Source organism: Pristiophorus japonicus, chromosome 14, assembly GCF_044704955.1.
Source record: "Pristiophorus japonicus isolate sPriJap1 chromosome 14, sPriJap1.hap1, whole genome shotgun sequence".
Classification (NCBI taxonomy): Eukaryota; Metazoa; Chordata; class Chondrichthyes; family Pristiophoridae; genus Pristiophorus; species Pristiophorus japonicus.
The window spans coordinates 141,024,147-141,044,799 of NC_091990.1; the positions used below are offsets into that span (position 1 = coordinate 141,024,147).

The 20,653-nt window shown below is 44.9% G+C and overlaps 1 protein-coding gene across 4 annotated transcripts in view; it reads right to left on the reverse strand.

The window, feature by feature from the left end:
* The window catches only part of LOC139280134 (leucine-rich repeat-containing protein 4C-like), a 1,057,670-nt gene that overhangs the window by 454,059 nt on the left and 582,958 nt on the right, over positions 1-20,653 (reverse strand). For all 4 annotated transcript variants that reach the window (XM_070899660.1, XM_070899658.1, XM_070899659.1 and 1 more), the window contains 2 exons: positions 11,920-11,996; positions 10,337-10,569 (listed from right to left, as the gene is read on the reverse strand). The gene's annotated coding sequence lies outside the window, so the exon portion shown is untranslated. The remainder of the gene's footprint in view (positions 1-10,336; positions 10,570-11,919; positions 11,997-20,653) is intronic.

Here is a 20,653-nt window from a genome sequence, read left to right on the forward strand (position 1 = left end):
GTGAACCATTAAACAATTAACGGGAGGAGGAGGCTCTATGAACATCTCCATCATCAATGATGGCGGAGCCCAGCACGCAAGTACAAAAGACAATGCTGAAGTGTTTGCAACCATCTTCAGTCAGAAGTGCCGAGTGGATGATCCATATCGGCCTCCTCCTGAGGTCCCCACCAAACAGAAGTCAGTCTTTTGTCAATTTAATTCATTCCACGTGATAGCAAAGACTATGGGCTCCGACAATATTCCGGCTGTAGTGCTGAAGACTTGTACTCCAGAACTAGCCGTGCCTCTATTCAAGCTGTTCTAGGACAGCTACAACACTGGCATCTACTCGACAATGTGGGAAAACTGTCCAGGTATATCCTGTCCACAAAAAGCAGGACAATCCCAATCCAGCCAATTACCACCCATCAGTCTACTCTCAATCATCAGCAAACTGATGGAAGTTTTTGTCGACAGTGCTACCAAGCGGCACTTACTCACCAATAAACTGCTTACTGATGCTCAGTTTGGGTTCAGCCAGGACCTCTCAGCTTCAGACCTCATTACAGCCTTGGTCCAAACATGGACAAAAGAGCTGAATTCCAGAGGTGAGGTGAAAGTGACTGCCCATGATATCAAGGCAGCATTTGACCAAGTGTGGCATTAAGGAGCCTTAATAAAATTGAAGTCATTGGGAATCAGGGGGAAAACTCTCCACTGGCTGGAGTCATACCTAGTATAAAGGAAAATGATTGTGGTTATTGGAGGTCAATCATCTCAACTCCAGGACATTGCTGCAGGAGTTCCTCAGGGCAGTGTCCTAGGCTTAACCATATTCAATTGCTTCAGCAATGACCTTCCCTGCATCATAACGTCAGAAGTTCACTGATGATTGCAAAGTGTTCAGTTCCATTCGCAACTCCTCAGATAATGAAGCAATCTATGCCCGCCTGCAGCATTCAACGATATCTCCACAAGATCCTGCAAATCCCCTCGGAGGACAGGATCACCAACATCAGTGTCCTCGACCAGGCTAACATCCACAGTATTGAAGCACTGACCACACTTGATCAGCTTCGCTGGGCAGGCCACATAGTTCGCATGCCAGATACGAGACTCCCTAAGCAAATGCTTTATGCAAAGCACCTTCATAGTAAACGAGCCAAAGGAGGACAGTTATAAGGACACCCTCAAAGCCTCCCTGGTAAAGTATGACATCACCACTGACACCTGGGAGATCCTGGCCAAAGACCGCACAAGGTGGAGAAAGTACATCTGGGAGGGCGTCGAGCTCTTCAAGTCCCAACGCAAAGCGCATGAAGAGGCCAAACGCAGGCAGCGGAAGGAACGTGTGGCAAACTAGCCCCATCGACCCCTTCCCTCGACAAATGTCTGTCCCACCTGTAATAGGGTCTGTGGCTCTCGTATCGGACTGTTCAGCCATCAAAGAACTCACTTTGGAGTGGATGCAAGTCTTCCTCGATTCCGAGGGACTGCCGATGATGATGATGATGCAGCATTCAGGCTTGGGCTGATAAGTGGCAAATAGCATTCATGCCACACAATTGTCAGGCAATGACTATCTCCAACAAGGCAATGAGAAAGGTTTAATTAATAACCTTGTGGTAAAATGGCCTTTGGGAAGAGTGACCATAATATGATAGAATTTTATATTAAGTTTGAAAGTGATTTAGTTAAATCCAAAACTAGGATCTTAAATCTAAACAAAGCAAACTATGCAGGTATGAGGGGGCGAGTTGGCTAAGGTAGATTGGGAAACTATATTAAAAGGTATGATGGTAGACGAGCAATGGCTAGCATTTAAGGAATTAATACATAATTTACAACAAATATACATTCCTTTAAGATGCAAAAACCTCACAGGAAAAGTGGTCCAATCATGGCTAACATGAGAAGGTAATGATAGTATTGGATCAAAGGAAGAGGCTTATAATGTTGCCAAGCCTGAGGATTGGGAAGATTTTAGAATTCAGCAAAGGAGGACCAAGAAATTGAAAAGTAAGGGAAAATAGAATCCGAGAGTAAACTAGCGAGAGGAATAAAATCAATCTGTAAAAGCTTCTATAGGTACATAAAAAGGAAAAGATTATCAAAAGTAAATGTGGGTCCCTTACAGGTTGAGATAGGAAAAATAATAATGGGGAGAGATTGGGTAATATCGGTGTTCAGAGGAACCTGTGTGTCCTTGTACACAAATCATTGAAAGTTAACATGCAGATACAGCAAACAAGTAAGAAAGCAAATGGTATGTTGGCCTTTATTACAAGAGGATTTGAGAATAAGCGTAAAGGGGGGCAAAATTGTCCCTTTGAAAAGCTCCATTGGTGCCTCTGGGAGGCGTTAACAGGGCGCTAATGATTTATCACCAAGGGGCGGGAGCGGTTGCGACACGCTTGGAATTGCCCCCAGGATTCCGTGGACAAAAGCGGGTTTGCGCTGCACCCCGTACTTTTCGCCCTAGGTGGGGGAGCACACGGTGATGACCATACGTGCCAGCCCCTTTGCACCCAACGGAGGAAATTGTCCAGGACATTTAGCTGCCCATCTCGCTGGGTGATAAATTTTCATTTAATTCAAGGAGCCTAATGGCCTAAGAACATAAGAAAATAGGAACATAAGTATTGGGAGCAGGAGTAGGCCATTCGGCCCCTCGAGCCTGCTCCACTATTCAATAAGTTCATAGCCCTGTAAGAATTTTATATGTTTCAATGAGATCACCCCTCAGTCTTCTAAACTCGAGAGAAAATATGCCTTGTCTACTCAATCCCTCTGCGTAGGACAATCCCTCCCCCCATCCCAGGAATCAGTCTGATGAACCTTCATTGCACTCCCTCTATGGCAAGTCTATCCTTCCTTAGTTATGGAGACCAAACTGTAGAATTTTTACAAAAATGCCCTATTCCTGCTTCTATTTCTTATGTTCTTATGTCTAACATGCAACAGCATTACTATCGCCAAATTACCCAACATCAACATCCTTGGGTCATCATTAACCAGAAAATTAACTGGACCAGGCACATACTGTGGCTACAAGAGCAGGTCAGAGGCTGGGTATTCTGTGGCGAGTGTCTCACCTCCTGACTCCCCAAATCCTTTCTACCATCTATAAGGCACAAGTCAGGATTGTAATGGAATACTTTCCACTTGCCTGGATGAGTGCAGCTCCAACAACACTATCCAGGACAAAGCATTCGCTTGATTGGCACCCTGTCCACCACCTTAAACATTCATTTTTTCCACCACTATTGTACCGTGGCTGCAGTATGTACCATCTATAAGATGCACTTCAGCAATTCACCAAGGCTTCTTCGGCAGCACCTCCCAAACCTGTGAACTCTACCACCTAGAAGGACAAAGACAGCAGGTACACGGGAACACCATCACCTCCAAGTTCCCCTCCAAGTCACACACCATTCTGACTTATAATTATACCGCCATTCCTTCATTGCTGCTGGGTCAAAATCCTGGAACTCCCTCCCTTCACCACACGGACTACAGCGGTTCAAGAAGGCAGGTCACCACCACTTTCTCAAGTAAATTAGGGATGGGCAATAAATGCTGACCTTGCCAATGATGCCCACATCCCAGGAACAAATAAAGAAAACACTGACGCAATTTAGAAAAGAAACCCAATGAAAGGTTTTGCACTGAAGAGATTTCTCTTAGCCCTGCCTTTCTTGATAACTGACACTTATCAGTGGCTCTTTTATTTGAGCGGTCACATGGAAGGATTGGTTGCAGAATCATAGAATTTTACAGCATAGAAACAGGCCATTTGATCCATCAAGTCCACACTGGTGTTTTTCTCCATGAGCCAATTATAGGAGCCCCTTCCTGGTGTAAATAGGCTGTAGTGGCCTAAATATTGCATTGGGTCACTTATTGCCCAATGTATACTGATGATGTAGCCACCACCATCTTGGGTCAGGTTCTGAGATTGACGGCCAATGTGTTTGCCTTTTTTCAGGCAGTAGGCCACTTGAAATCTGCAAAGTAGGATCCTATGAGATACATAGCACCCTGATTGCAATTTTCAAGTACAAATGGGCAGCGCTTGTGGTGCTGAGCAGCATAACCATTGGTACTTAAAAGGAAACACATCCAGAAACTCTGTGGCACTGATTTTTCTGGGGCCAGGAATGCCAGCCCATGCACACTCCGCTCCCACAATTGCCACCACCCCGCCCCCCCCCCCCTTAACTCATTATATCTGTCTTGGCTCTGCAGAGGAGCCATTAGATTTCATGCCCACCCCGAATGGCGAGCTGCTTGTGAGTGCTGCTTCAGTGCTTGCAGCTTTCCAATCTAATGGAAATAAAGCCCAGTGCTGAAAATTAGTATGGTCCTCTCGCTAAGGATGTGTGGTGGATGGCACAATCGCTGCACTGGTGCACATCGATATCTGCACAAAGTATAAATTCCTATCCTCTGAATGGTCCTTAATGTGTCCTTACTACACACGAGGCCCCTTCTTGAGAGAAGATCACTCTGTGACCAGTTACCTTTATTACCAAGACCTCAAGAGACAGACGGTGGGTGGAGCTTCCCCTTTTATACCGGAAAGTCCAGGTTAGGAGTGTCTCCCACAAGTTCGCCCCCTGTGGTCAGTGTTCTCAAATTGTACAACTTAGGTCAGCTTATACATGGGTTACAATGACAGTTGAATACATGACAGTCCGAAGGCCTCAGCTGGCAATCAGGAATTATAGAATATGTGGATCCTTAGAATCCTGCAGATGTTCACCCAGATTGCAGTGAATCCTATCGAATCCCATGAATGAAAAAACATGAATAAATATAATTGTTCCGAATAAAGATCAAAACGCACAAAACTGACTTTAACCATGAAAATGCTACATTCCTCCAAAAGGACTAAGGTGATTAAATTACAATTTTAAAGGATTCTTTTTAAACAATTGTTTCATTAAGATTAACATACATTAGTTTTCTGAAGTCCTTTCTTTGTATGGACCATTGGGGTACTCAGCATTCCACTTTAGAATTTACTTTTACTACGTGGAACAGCTTCTTGCTCAAAGTTCCCCACAGGTAGGTTCTCATTGTCAGCTGAAGCAACTGGGAGAGGTGCTGAGGGCCTCATACATCTCCTAGCACCCAGGTTAAGGCCGGAGGCTGAGGCCTTGACATATGCAGCTTAATTTAAAAAATAATATCTTGACTCCTATTCCTCAGAAGGATGTACTGCAGTTTAGTATAGAAAAGTACTTGAAAACCATTTATACGAACAACAGGAGTGTATTTCCAGAGAACACAGGAGAGGCATGAGTTTGGGGCATGTGCGCGCTGGTTCTGTGCAGCAGAGCTGGTCTCCAGTCGCCTTGGTTAATCCTTGCCACTGGACCAAGACTTCGTTCTGTCAAGCCCGTGTGGTGGCTGGTGTGCAATGGCCACTACACATTAAAAAAAATTCACGCACAAGCATCTTCCACCCTTCGACATGTAGTTCGGGATCTGGAAAATTAGTTTGGGATCTGGAACATTGAAACACCTGTGAACTCATCCCTTTTTGGCGTGGAAGCAAATCATCCTCGCTTCGAGGGACTGCCTATGATGATTTCCAGCTGAAAGCAGTTGGTCCTAACTTCCATCAGTAAAACAATTTAATTAGAAGCTGCAAACACTCTCTGCATCCTTTCTAAAGTGTCTAAATAAATATACATCAAGGGGTTGCATTTACACTGATAGCTCCTTTCAATGAGCCAGATTAACGGTGCCCTTTACTGAAATTGTCTTGCCTGAGAAATGTTGGAACCTCCAGCCAGACACTCATCTGTGTGTATTCTTCTTGAGGCCAATTCATTGCTGCTGTGTAATTTTCACTGGCCTATTAATAAGTCACTTTTTTGCTGTTTGCTGTCCTTTTACTTATTACAAATGGTCAGCCATGGTCAAACGTCGACTAGCTTTAGTAGATAAAACAATCAAATATACAGACCTGAAGGAGAAAGTGGGCATCAAGTCAGCTGCAGTCTGCCTTTGGTGACATTTAACATTCTGTGTTCTGTTGAAAGCAGATCTGTGCCCTTTCGTCAAGCCTTCCCTGCCAGCATTGAACAAGCTCTTTTAAATGTAGTGCAATGTAAATGAGGAGCATTGGGCGGGTCTATCTCCTTCATAGACATTGACCAAGATGCAATTAGTTAAGTCTGAGTAATAAAATGCAAGCAGCTTCTTTATTGTGTACTTATTTATGAAACAGACCTGGGGGAGGCAGTCAGAAGTGAATATCTGTGATACTGATTTCTTGTACCTCCACATAGTATCCTGTCGTTTTAAACTGATTTAAGGAGTTTGCTCAGTCATGATGCTTGTGCATTGTTATCCAAATGTAACAGCGGGCACACAACAAATTTAACTGAGGCTACTACGAATGCACTAATTAAATGCATATACAACATATTAAGATTATTCTATTCAAACATTTAAAAAAGAATGTTAACAACCCCGGGGTCTCTCGGCCTTCTGTCTTAATTTTAGGGACAATGTTCATGAGATCACTTGCAAAAAAAATGAATCAGCTTGATAGAATTTATTTAAGACCTGTCAAGTATATTCTGAGAGAATTTTGGACATTTTTTGGAGTGACAGAAAGGCAGGCAGATGGATGACTGGAGGGGCAGAAAAATTCACCATGGTTTCTCAATTTCGACAGGAAAGACCTTATGGCAATTTGGTGCATCTGCGTTCCCAGTGAGTGTGCCTCCAACACTGAAGTCCAATTTTCCAATGTACATTCCATAGAATACTGTGCTATGCACTGTTGTGGATTTATGGCAGGTCCTAATGAGGGCCAGGCAGGTTGAGGGCGCTGCTCAGTTGCAGAACAACCTGGAGCTGATTTTCACATCACTAGGTGTTGCGGCACTATGTAGTGTAAGTGCATATATTTGCTGCCCAGCTATGAACACTGCATATTCTGATACCACACATCTTCATTTACCATTGTAGAAAGTTAAGACACTCAATCATCACCTAACAGTAGCAACTATGTTAGTCGGAGCATAAACCAGGAAATAGTGGGGGCTTGTAAATAGAGAACAGCAATAATCATGGGTGATTTTAACCTCCATATTGATTGGACAAATCAAATTGGTCTGGGTAGCCTTGAGGAAGAATTCATCGAGTGCATAACGGACAGGTTCCTTGAGCAGTATGTAACAGAAACAATCAGGGGGCAGGCTATCTTAGATCTGGTCCTGTGTAATGAGACAGGATTAATAAACAATCTCCTAGTAAAGGAGCCCCTTGGAATGAGTGATCATCGTATGATTGAATTTCAAATTCAGATGGAGGGTGAGAAAGTTGGATCTCTAACCAGCAGACTAAGCTTAACTAAAGGAGACTATGAAGGTATGAGGGCAGAGTTAGCTAAAGTGGACTGGGAAAATAGATTAAAGTGTAGGACAGTTGATGAACAGTGGTGTACATTTAAGGAGATATTTCACAACTCTCAAGAAAAATATATTCCAGTGAGGAGGAAAAGGTGTAAAAGAAAAGAGAGCCATCCGTGACTAACTAAAGAAATAAAGGACCGTATCCAATTAAAAACAAGAGCATACAATATGGCATATAGTGGGAGGACAGAAGATTGGCAGGAGTTTAAAAGCCAGCAAAGAATGACTAAAAAAATGATTAAGAAAGGGAAGATCGACTATGAAACTAGCACGAAATATAAAAACAAATAGCAAGAGTTTCTATAGGTATATAAAAAGGAAAAGAATAGCTAGAGTAAATGTTGGTCCCTTAGAGGATGAGACCGGAGAATTAGTAATGGGGAACATAGAAATGGCAGAAACTCTGAACTAATATTTTGTATCAGTCTTTACGGTAGAGGACACTAACAATATTCCACCAGTGGATAGTCAAGGGGCTATAGGAGGGGAGGAACTTAACACAATCACAATCACTAAGGAGGTGGTACTCAGTAAGATAATGGGACTAAAGGCAGATAAATCCCCTGGACCTGATGGCTTGCATCCTAGGGTCTTAAGAGAAGTAGCAGCAGGGATTGTGGATGCATTGGTTGTAATTTACCAAAATGCCCTGGATTCTGGGGAGGTCGCACCAGATTGTAAAACTGCAAATGTAACGCCCCTATTTAAAAAAGAAGACAGACAAAAAGCTGGAAACTATAGGCCAGTTAGCCTAACAACTGTGGTTGGGAAACTGTTGGAGTCCATTATTAAAGAAGCAGTTGCAGGACATTTGGAAAAGCAAAATTCAGTCAGGCAGAGTCAGCATGGATTTATGAAGGGGAAGTCATGTTTGACAAATTTGCTGGAATTCTTTGAGGATGTAAGGAGCAGGGTGGATATAGGGGAGCCAGTGGATGTGGTGTATTTGGACTTCCAGAAGGCATTTGACAAGGTGCCACATAAAAGGTTACTGCACAAGATAAAAGCTCACAGGGTTGGGGGTAATATATTAGCATGTATAGAGGATTGGCTAACAAACAGAAAACAGAGATTCAGGATAAATGGTTCATTCTTGGGTTGGCAATCAGTAACCAGTGGGGTGCCGCAGGGATCAGTGCTGGGACCCCAACTAATTACAATCTATATCAACGACATGGAAGAAGGGACCGAGTGTAATGTAGCCAAGTTTGCTGACGATACAAAGATGGGAGGAAAAGCAATGTGTGAGGAGGACACAAAACATCTGCAAAAGGACATAGACAGGCCAAGTGAGTGGGCAAAAATTTGACAGATGGAGTATAATGTTGGAAAGTGTGAGGTCATGCACTTTGGCTGAAAAAAATCAAAGAGCGGGTTATTATTTAAATGGAGAGACATTGCAAAGTGCTGCAGTATAGCGGGACCTGGGGGTACTTGTGCAAGAAACACAAAATGTTCGTATGCAGGTATAGCAAATGATCAGGAAGGCCAATGGAATCTTGACCTTTATCGCAAAGGGGATGGAGTATAAAAGCAGGGAAGTCTTGCTACAGTTGTACATGGTTTTGGTGAGGCCACACCTGGAATACTGTGTGCAGTTTTGGTTTCCATATTTACGAAAGGATATACTTGCTTTGGTGACAGTTCAGAGAAGGTTCACAAGGTTGATTCGGGAGATGAGGGGGTTGTCTTATGAGGAAAGGTTGAGTAGGTTGGGCTTCTACTCATTGGAATTCAGAAGAATGAGAGGTGATCTTATCGAAACGTATAAGATTATGAGGGGGCTTGACAAGGTGAATGCAGCGAGGATGTTTCCACTGATAGGGGAGACTAGAACTAGAGGGCACGATCTTAGAATAAGGAGCCGCCCATTTAAAACTGAGATGAGGAGAAATTTCTTCTCTCAGTGTGCTGTGGATCTGTGGAACTCACTGACTCAGAGAGCTGTGGGGGTTGGGACATTGAATAAATTTAAGACAGAAATCGACAGTTTCTTAAACGATAAGGGGATAAGGGGTTATGGGGAGCGGGCAGAGAGGTGGACCTGAGTCCATGATCGGATCAGCCATGATCGTATTGAACGGTGGAGCAGTATGGCCTACTCCTGCTCCTATTTCTTATGTTCATATGTTCTTAAAACTGTAATAATCAGAGTTAAACAGTTAAACAAACAGGACTTGATGCATCTGATCCCAATAAGTCACCGTGTGACAACGATGTAAAAAGCTGTTGAGAAAACGATGTTACAAAGCAGGTCACAGATGGTGATAGGAAGAATATAACAGTGGAACTGACTGATCCACTCGATGGAGAGTTGAGTGGAATCATTGGAGTGGTTGGAAAGGTCACATGGAAACCACCATCAAGGCTGTATACTATGCCCCTTAAAGAGAGGATAAGAAATATTTTGTTCTCAGCCTTTGCAGTGAAGCCCTGCACATCTTGCATGTATTTCCACAGTACTATCCATTTAGCATTACAGGCAGTAGTTGATTTCCTCATATTACACATCATCATGTGAAGAACCAGTATGATTTCAAATCAAGAACACTAACCTATTTTGATTACAAAACAGGAAGGCTAAACTCCAAGTTATGACTGTGGAAGAGGCTGTATTTTATAATATAATGTAATATAATATAATCTATTGCCCTCAATAAGTGCCCCAAGGCCTGAGAGAGGTTTGGAGCATGACAAAGTTTCACATGGAAACCTACACTGCTAACTCTAGTAAATAACTTTCTCTCAGATGTCGATTCCAATCAAATCACTCAGTGGTTCAGTGCACCAGGTATACTGGAGAGCAAGCTTCCCATCTTCCTCACTTCCCATCAACCATACTTTGGGGCTGATTAACAGATTAAGGATGTTCTGCTATTGCTCCAAGATTCTTACCTTAAAGATTGCTCTGTACTCACCTGTTGTCTTGCTGGCATCTCAGTCCTAGGAAGCCGAAAACCTTTCACTGGCTTCTCTAATTCATCTTCAACCAGTGAAAATGCTACATCTTTGATGATGGGCGAGTGCTGGCGTGATGGTGACGTATATTGGTGCAGGCACCTTAGAGTCTGTACTGGCATATGCTAAAGGAGCACTTGTTGTTTCAGTTTGTTGTATATGTAGACTTGTACTCTAGATGGCCCAGGATCATCTGTTTAAAGAAAGGTATACATTATTAAGTATCACATGTCCTGATGACCACTTCACCAGTGTAGCTGACAAACAATTGTTCGTAAATAGTCATTGTTTCGTCCAATGCATGACGTTGCATTTGTAAAGCATATCCTGACCATCCCTTCATATCCCCTAACTACTGCTGACCCTAAAGAACTGTTGGATTTTCAACAGCATCGCCTGTCGGAACGACTCCAAAAGTCTCCCCAAGGGAGAGAGTGGAGCTCAGAGCAATTGCAGGATTAGGGATTATGTTGAGCCTCGCAACTAATGGATTACACATGTATGTTCCTATCGACAACTGCAGTTATAACACCATCTAAAGGATAGAGATTTACAAAGATATCTTCAGTTGAGACCATTTTTGGTTTACTGAGGAATGCAAGAGTGTTCAGACCTCTGGCTGAATATGAACACCTCCTCCCTTCCATGACATAGTGGCGGTGGGGGGCAGATTTTTCTCTTTACCACCTGGGCATTAAGCAGAGTGTAGAGAGGGAAATTGGGCAGGAAGGTTCACAGGACTATCTGACTTTCCTCCGTTAATTTAAAGGGATGGATGATTGGGCAGACTCCATTATGGGCATGTGATCTACCCTCCCTGAACAGCTCTTCTGTACTGTGCCCTTGTGATACTTAACATCTGAGAAAGGTAAAACTCTATGATGGGGTCTCACAACACAGGTACAGGAAAAATGAATTGAAAGACCACTATTGGTAACATGGGGAGCAGTAAACCATGCTTCATTTACAGTAGACTGAGGGGAGGACAAATTAATCTACAGCATCCTATGTACTATATTCCTTCCCATCTGCAGTAACTGCAGGGCAATGTGATATGTTCATATATACTCCCATAGTATTTCACACAAGGAGGCTGATTTTCATCCCCTAAAGAGTGGGAACAAGTCGTACAATCAAAACAGTTGTGCAGCACCTGTCCCACTAATGACTGCATCAATTAATTGGCTCAGACTTTGAAATGTACAGTCCAGGTGCTCGCAGGAAACAGACGGAAGCTTCAATAGCCCGTGTTATAATGTCAATAGGACCTCAGCACAATTTTGAAGTCCCAATGGGTAGAGCAGCGGCGTGTACAAAATTGCAGTAATCCAGAGAATAGCATTGGTCAGTTAAGTTCCCACTTAAACAAGCTATTGCCCTACCCCTCCAGGGGATGCCTGACCAGACCACCTCATGCTGTGTATCCATGCCTACAATTCCTCCCTAACTCAAGTGTGAAGGCCTGTTGTAAGGATCTGAAATAAGACAACAAATCCCCTATTGTCCCACAGCGTATGTGCAAGGTTCAATGACTTCTCATTACCTCCCAGGTGAGCTCATCAACGTAACAATCCCTTCATTGTTTCAGCTGTATTTCCAACCTTTGGGCACTCATTCAATCTGAAAAATAACATATATATATAAATGTATATACAAATCATATTGAAATCCCAAAACACAACACAGCCCATTGCAGTACTGAGGGAGTACTATGTTATTGTGGTTGTCATGGTGTTTTGTATGAGAACTAAAGATTATTTATCACTATTTGGACAATGCTCAGCATTCCTTCTTCAACCAACACCACAAAGACACATTTAATCGCTCACCCATCTCGCTACTGCTTGTAGAACATTGCTGCCACAGAACGACTGGTGTGCTTGCCTACATGATCAGAATCGCCTCACTTCAAATGTAATTTATTGAACATGACGCGCTTTGAGATGTTTCAGTTTGTTGAGGCACTATGTAAATGCAACCACAACAACAATAACTTGAATTTATATAATGTCTTTAATGTGGTAAAACATTCCAAGGCTCTTCACAGAAGTGTTATCAGAAATAATTTGACGCCGAGCCACATAAAGAGATGTCAGGCCAGGTGCTGGTAGGTATTCACGAGCATCTTAAATGAAAGAGAGCTCGAGAGGCTGAAAAGGTTGCTGAAGCGAATTGCAGAGTTTATGGCCAAGACAGCTGAAGGCACCACCACCAATGATGGTGCGATTGAAATCAAGGATGCACAAAAGGCCAGAGGTGGAGGAGTGCAGAGATTTCGGAGGGTTGTAGGGCTGGAGGAGGTTATCGGGATAAGGAGGGGTGAAGCCATGAAGGGATCTGAAAATAAGGATGAGAATTTTAAAATCGAGTCATCGTCAAACCGGGAACCAATCTCGGCCAGCGAGCACCGGGGTGATGGGTCAATGGGACTTGGTGCGAGTTAGGAAATGGGTAGGGTTCCGGATGAGCTCAAGTTTATGGAGGGTGGAAAATAAAAGGCTGGCCAAGAGAGCATTGAAATAGTCAAAATGCAAACACTATTAAGGCTTTTCTTTGAAGCAATGAATTAAAAAAAAAATTCAGCTGAATAATGTTGTAAGAGGGATTTTTCTGTAATAAATTTGTTATGGCAGCAGAGTCTGGCTCACAGCAATGCCAGGGTTTATTTTGGCTGCAGTTTGCCTCATACATCATTATTTCAGAAAGACAGCACTGGTTGTCCTTTTTGCAAGTGTTGAGATAATGCCAAGCAACAAATAAGCCATATCAGAGTTCTGGGTATGCATTGGGCTGTGGGACACTGTCATGATAAACATCCACATCCACAACTACCCAGGTTTCTATCTTTCAACTGTATCTCTCAGCCTTCATAAAAATGAAGATAATATACATACACTAAAAGCTGAAACAAAATCGTAGTTTTGTTAAAGCAATGTTCTTGACCCGCAATTCGTCATGGTGCACGTGCCAGTGAGGAAAATTTGAGTTTACGAGGTAAAACCTTTCGACAATAATCATTCCCGATATTCATTCTTAAGCTATTAATTATCACAAGTTCTGTAAGCTCACAAAAGGTTGTTGAAAAGCTAAGTCATTTTATGGAACAACTCCTACAATTCCATTTGGAACAAACACTACCAAATTGGAGAAAATAAATGGAAGAAAAAGAAATCACTGCCTAAATGAATAAAGTCCATTTATTCACACTTTATTGTTTCATGTTACACATATGGAAGCTAAACATAGATTTTACTTTTTTTTAGATGTATCTGTTTAAATATATATTGCTATGAATGTGTAAACAGGTTTGCTTTCAAATAAGTACCATATCAGCCCTACATTATCTGAACTTTATGCTGTGATCAATTTGTACAAGTTAAGCAGTAGTGCTAGTACACATTAGGAGCTCTCTGTTTTCTTTCTCCATAATTCTACATAACTAGCTTCACAAATTCACTTCTTTGCGACTTCAACGATGCATAATTTCCATCGCTCCATTTCATACAGAAAACTATTCGTCTTAAAAACAAGGGGGGCAAAATTCGATAGCGCCCTCATTTGGGACGCTAATTTTTAACTTTTTGAATAATTAGCGCCTGGTGAGATGAGCTGCAAAATTGTGGAAAATTGGGCATTTTCGTCTCAGAAATGAAGGGAGGCAGTATCTGAGGCGCTAATGGTATCAGTGGGACACTAATGGCCTCAGTGGGGTGCGATTGCAACTCTTTTAGGAGGACAAAATAGACAGTTAGATCAAGTGCCCCCCAATCTGGGGGACACTCCAGACACTTTTCAAATGCCCTTTATTTTTTTTTTATTTTTTTATTTTTTTTTGTCTGGTTTTTTTTGGGCTTTAAAATCATAAATTTTACAAAAGGGGAGGGGGACACTACAACCCGGCAATTAAAACAAATGAAACTTTAAAACATATAAAATCAAATTAAAATTTGGTTGCCGGGGGTGATAATGCACTCCAGTCCCTCTGGCGCCCACCTCTCGCGGAAGGCCGCGAGCGTACCGGTGGACACCATGTGCTCCATCTCCAAGGACACCCTGGCCCGGATGTACGCGCGGAAGAGAAGCAGGCAGTCAGGCTGAACGACCCCCTCGACCGCCTGCTGCCTGGACCGGCTGATGGCACCCTTGGCCGTGCCCAGGAGCAGTCCTACGAGGAGGCCCTCGGACCGACCCGCTCCCCTCCGCACAAGGTGCCCAAAGATCAGGAGTGTGGGACAGAAGTGCAACCAGAAATTGAGGAGCAGCCCCTTTAAATAATGAAACAGGGGCTGCAACCTTGCACACTCCATATAAACGTGGAACACGGACTCTTGCAGACCGCAGAAATTGCAGGCGGCTTGGGAGGGGTGCTATTGCAAGAGCTGCACCCAATTTCAGGTGACTTTCATTCAGCAATAATCAGCCTCCTGCTCATTCCCGTTCTTAAAGGGGGTATTGTTTCATCAAGCACCTGGTCATTTTCATCATTGCTGGATTTCACTGAGAGCTGGAAGGAAATTCTGAGATAGCTGTTTCAAATCTTCTTGGGAAGGCCACCCGGTTCATTGACCTGGCGTTGGAGATGTTGGTGGGGGCAGTGGAGAGAAGGAGGGATGCACTGATTCCTCTATCTGGGAGAAGGCCAACGTCGCAGTTATTTAGGGCCATGTGGGCAGATGTGGCCGCAAAGGTATTGGCCAGCACGGTCATCCACAGAAGCCCAACACAATGCTGGATAAATTCAATAACCTCAGTCGGGTGGTCAAGGTGAGAACATATTTTCACAACTCTTGCATATCAGCCTCTGAGCCTCCGTCTATGCACATTCTGCAGACCAGCACTTAACCCAACAGGCAACCACCTAGCATCTGTGCCTACTCACAGTCACATCCTCATTTCATGCCTTGCCTACATTCACAGCTATTCAACCACGGCAGGCATATCTTCTACATACATACTCACACAGGTTCCTTTCTTTTGAACTGCGCCAGCTTACTGACTTGAAGGAGCGAGTGCTGCGGCTCATTGGCCCGCAGGTGTTGGGCACCAAGGCCGGTGGAGACGTTGAGCCTGCTGGGGGCAACAATGATATATTTATTCCCTCTTCTCATCCCACTTCCCCATTAAACCAGACGGTCTTATCACTTTCCAGCTCCACATACTGTCTGCCTTCCGTGCTCCTTTTCTGCCACCCTGCCCTCACCTTAACGCGACTTTTGTACCATTTATGCTTTCAGACAATGTAGCAGATGACCAGCCTTTCCATGGGCCATCCCTACTGAGTCATGAGGGAGAAGAGGGGGATAAGGATGAGGAGGGGGAGGAGGAGCCAAGCACTGCGTCACTGCTTCTCTCACCCGCAGGCACCAGCTCAGATACCGGCACCACGTAGTCCTTAGGTTAGGTTAGTAGAGGGGCCTGCACTGGATGATGCACCGGGGGCCTCGAGGGCTGCAGCACGGTCAAGGGGAAAGGGAACCTCGGGAGCCATCGCCCCAGAGAGAAAGTTCGCATGTGAGTTCTGCTGCACAGGTCTCAGATGAGGACCTTGATGGGGAGGTGTTCACACAAAGGGTCATGCATTCCGACATGAGAGGTGCAATGGCAAGGGTACCTGAGAGCATATCGGCAGTGGTAAGAAGCATGGAGGAGTCCGCCTCCCACATTGTACAGAGCTCTGCGCACATCATGGAGCCCATCATTGCCAGTGTGCAGACAATGGTGGACTCCCAGAGAGACCGTGCGGATCCAGACCTCATGACGCAGCACAGGCGGAAGCAACGCAAAGTCTTGGTGCTGTAATGCAGAAAAATGGTTGCTCGCATGGAAACTCAGACTCCTCTCATGCTGTTTCAGCTACATGCTACACAATGTCTTGGTGCTGACATGCAGTCATAGCTGCTTGCCATGCAAGCTCTGACTGCTGCCATCACTGTTGGATCCACCACAGTTCACCGGGGATCTCACGGTGTCGCAGCAGCCCAGCAGATTGGTGAGGATGCTGAGGTTCTGCCCCGGGGAAGTGGCAGTGGATCAGGAACCTGCAGTCCTCTCTCAGGATGACAGCATTCCTGATCCCACCACTGCCACTCCGCCATTGCACTTGTCGCTGGCCGTCACCCAGCCAGCCCAGACTGCCGCCACCCAGACTGAGGTGGTGCAGTCTACAGCCGGCCCTTCCAGGCCCAGATCTGGTCAAGAGCATCCTGCAAGGTCATCTTTAGTCTCTGGACCTGACACACAGCAGCCTTCCACTAGCCATGCTGCAGCCACAGTGGACACACTACAGAGGAGTATTAGAATAGGTCAATGAGAGATGGGATACAAGGAAATGCACAAGGGTGATGAATAAATACACATTTATACATTTTATTGTTGTTTTATAAATGGTTGATTTGAATGTTTAATGTTTGATGTTGTTTCTCATTTCAGCCTCGGGGCTTTGGTATGGAAGGGCAAATTGATGTGGTGATGGGGACGTCCAGAGGAACCGGGATGGAAATCAGTGTAAACGATCTCTGACGAGATGGTCGTGGACCTCCATTACAGGATCGCAATGGAGTCGCTGCATCCTACGTCGCGGCTGTTGCTGCTCCTGCTCCTCCTCGTTCTCCTGCTGTTACCCCTCCTCCTCCTGAGGTGGTGAGGCTATGCCTGGTGGCAATGGCTGGTCCCTCATGATGGCCAGATTGTGCAGCATGCAGCAGACGACTACGAATAGGGAAACCCGCTCTGACGAGTATTGGAGGATTCCTCCTGAGCGATCAAGGCAGTGAAATCATTGCTCAGCACTCCAATGGTCTGCTCAATGATGTTCCTGATGGTGGCATGGCTCTCATTATATGAGTGCTGGGCAGGAGTGGTGGGGTTACGGAGGGGAGTCATGAGCCTGGTGGATAGCGGATAGCCCTTGTCTCCGAGCAGCCAGCCGCGAGCTTCATTTGGGGGCTGGAAGAGAGCTGGCACAGTGGTCTTGCACCGGGTGAAGGCATCGTGGCTGCTACCAGGATAGCGGACATTGATGGTGAGTATTCTGCTTGTTTGGTCGCACACCGACTGGACATTCAGTGAGTGGTAGCCTTTGTGGTTACCTTACACTATGGGGAAGTATGCCATCCTGATGAATCCACATGCACGCTTATACTGCTTCTCTCTGCTTATGGGGAAGGAAATGTTGTCCCTTCTCTGTAGAGATCATCTGTGACCTCGTGGATGCAGCAATGGACGGAAAACTGGGTGTTGTTGGAGTTGTCTCCTGTTGCACACTGGAAAGTTCTATTAGCATAGAAGTTGAGTGCGATGGTGACCTTGACTGCCACTGAGAGAGCCGTCCTCACCTGGTCTGAGGCTCGAGGTCTGGTTGCAGGAGATGGCAGAGTTCTGTGACCACATTCTTGCTGAAGCACAGCCTTCGAACACACTGCTCCTCAGTGAAATTGATGTAGGAGAACTTCTGCTGGAATACCCTGGGAGGGTAAGGTGGTCTGTTGCCAGCCCTGTTGCGCCTTTTCTCTCTCTGACCACATCTTGCTGTCCTTGTACCTGTCTTTCTCCCTATCTCTCTTTCTCTCTGCCTTTCTCGCTCTCTCTGCCTTTCTCCCTCTCTCTGTGTGCCTTTCTCCCTGTCTTTACCCCTCTCTCTCCCTGTCTTTCTCATTCACTCTCTGTATGTCATTCTCCCTCTCTCTCTCACTGGCTTTCTCCTTGTATTGCTGCCTCTCTTTCTCTCTGCATTTGTCTCCACCGAAGTAATGTCTGACAGCAGCAGGAGGTCGAGTGCCAACACAGGCCCCATGAAATGAGATAAATTTTGCAGAGTCAAATCTGCCCTGAATTAAACAAAGCAATGCTTAAGAGCGAGAACAGTCCTTGGGGTGAAAACCACCACAATCCTTGCAACAAGCACTCTGCCTATTTGTCAGCAAGCTGGAAATAATAATGGCTGACATAAAAGTTTTAGACAAGATGGCGCCTTTAAATAGAGCTTCTCCAGCAGCCTCCCACCTGCAACTCGACAGCTGAAGCTGCCATTATCAACGCCAGACAGAACCTGAGGGGGAGAGTCCGAATTTATGGGAGGAGGGGGCGGTAACAAGGCGGTGCGCACGACGATGATGTCATCATCGGCGGGCGCACCCAAGAGTGGCCTCCAAAAAACCCAAGGCCAATTTTACTGGGAACGATCGCCCAGGCGAAAACTGATTCGCACCCTGTTGGCACCCCCGTAGACATTAACGGGAGGCGCAGATGAGGACAATTTTGGCCTCAAGGAATTTTCCTTGCCTGTCAGATTTCACTTGTGTCTCCAGATTGAATTCAGTATCTGAATCTGGTGGTTTAGGGAGGTTATATTCATACAATTAATTTCATATTAACGTAGATTATATACATGCTAACCAATTGCTGCCGTTTACAATTTAATGTGGCTAAATACATTGCACGGTGTTGTACTTAGTGTCAACTGGTCTTTGGGAATGGGGAGTGAATAAGACTGGGTTCATGTTTCTTGATCACTGGGTCCAATTAACCCCTACTGGAATATGTGCAGTCTGGTAAGGCCAGAATGATCCAAAGAACGCCTTGATACTCACTGTCTAGCTTGTTCATGAAGAACGGTGACTTGGGCTGCTAGATATAGCAGGGCTGTCGAGCTACAGTACGTGGACGACGCCTGCATCTGTGCACATTGAGGCTGAACTCCAAGTCATAGTCAACATACTTACTGAGGCGTACAAAAGCATGGGCCTTACGCTAAACATCCGTAAGTCAAAGGTCCTCCACCAGCCTGTCTTTGCCACGCAGCACTGCCCCCCCAGTCATCAAGATTCGCAGCGTGGGCCTGGACATCGTAGACCATTTCCCATACTTCGGGAGCCACTTATCAACAAGAGCAGACATTGACGATGGGATTCAACACTGCCTCCAGTGCGTCAGTGCAGCCTTCGGCTGCCTGAGGAAGAGTGTTTAAAGACCAGGCCCTCAAATCTACCACCAAGCTCATGGTCTACAGGGCTGTAGTAATACCTGCCCTACTGTATGGCTCAGAGACATGGACCATGTACAGTAGACACCTCAAGTCGCTGGAGTCACCAACGATGTCTCTGCAAGATCCTACAAATCCCCTGGGAGGATAGATTCAACAACGTTATCGTCCTCGACCAGGTCAACATTCCTGGCATTGAAGCATTGACCACACTTGATCAGCTTCGCTGGGCAGGCCACATTGTTCGCATGCCAGACACGAGACTCCCTAAGCAAGCGCTCGACTCGGAACTCCTTCACGGCAAGTGAGCCAAAGGTGGGCAGAGGAAACAATACAAGCACACCCTCAGAGCCTCCCTAATAATGCGCAACATCCCCACTGACACCTGGGAGTTCCTGGCCAAAGACCACGCTAAGTGGAGGAAGTGCATCCGGGAGGGCGCTGAGCACCTTGAGTCTCATCGCCGAGAGCATGCAGAAATCAAGCGCAGGCAGCAGAAAGAGCTTGCGGCAAACCTGTCCCACCCACCCCTTCCCTCCAGACTATCTGTTCCATCTGTGTAAGGGCCTGTAGTTCTCGTATTGGACTGTTCAGTCACCGAAGGACTCATTTTTGAGAGGAAGCAAGTCTTCCTTGATTCTGAGGGACTGCCTATGATGATGATGGTTCCCTTGGGTACATACCAGCATGAGTGACAAAAAAAGTAGGAGAAAGTTGGTTAGAACAAATGACTGAAGGTAGCAAATTAAATACAAGACTTATTTTTGAGTCAATTTACATTGCAGTATATGTGAATTATTCAACACCGTTATAAACTGCCATTCGAGTCCAGGATAGTTTAGTATGGTGCTCATTTACTTACTAAATCTGCCACTACTTCCTGCTACCTCTAGTAAAAGTATATTTGTTTCATCACTGCCAAGAGATCAATTGATTTAAAATAAATTCCTAATCTATCACATCCTTTTCGTTCTGTGACAGCTAATGAGCCTCTAATTAAAATTTTGTACAAAATGCTGCGTGTACATCTTAGTTTTCTGCCAAAATTGTTCTGGTCCATGTTTGGATGTCGGTTCTTATATCAGATATCTTTAGTTCAACAGGAAATTCCTGGAATCACGGTCCACCGGTGTAAGTGTGGAGTGGAGTGGGTGGTGACAGCCCATCAGAAATTGTTAAATTATTAATTGAAATAATGCTGGTAGTCCTGTCAGCAATATCCTAGATACATTGAGGGAGCTCAGCAAATTCAGGAAGACTGCAGAGCAAGTTTGCAACTTCTGTCTTTAAAGGGCTC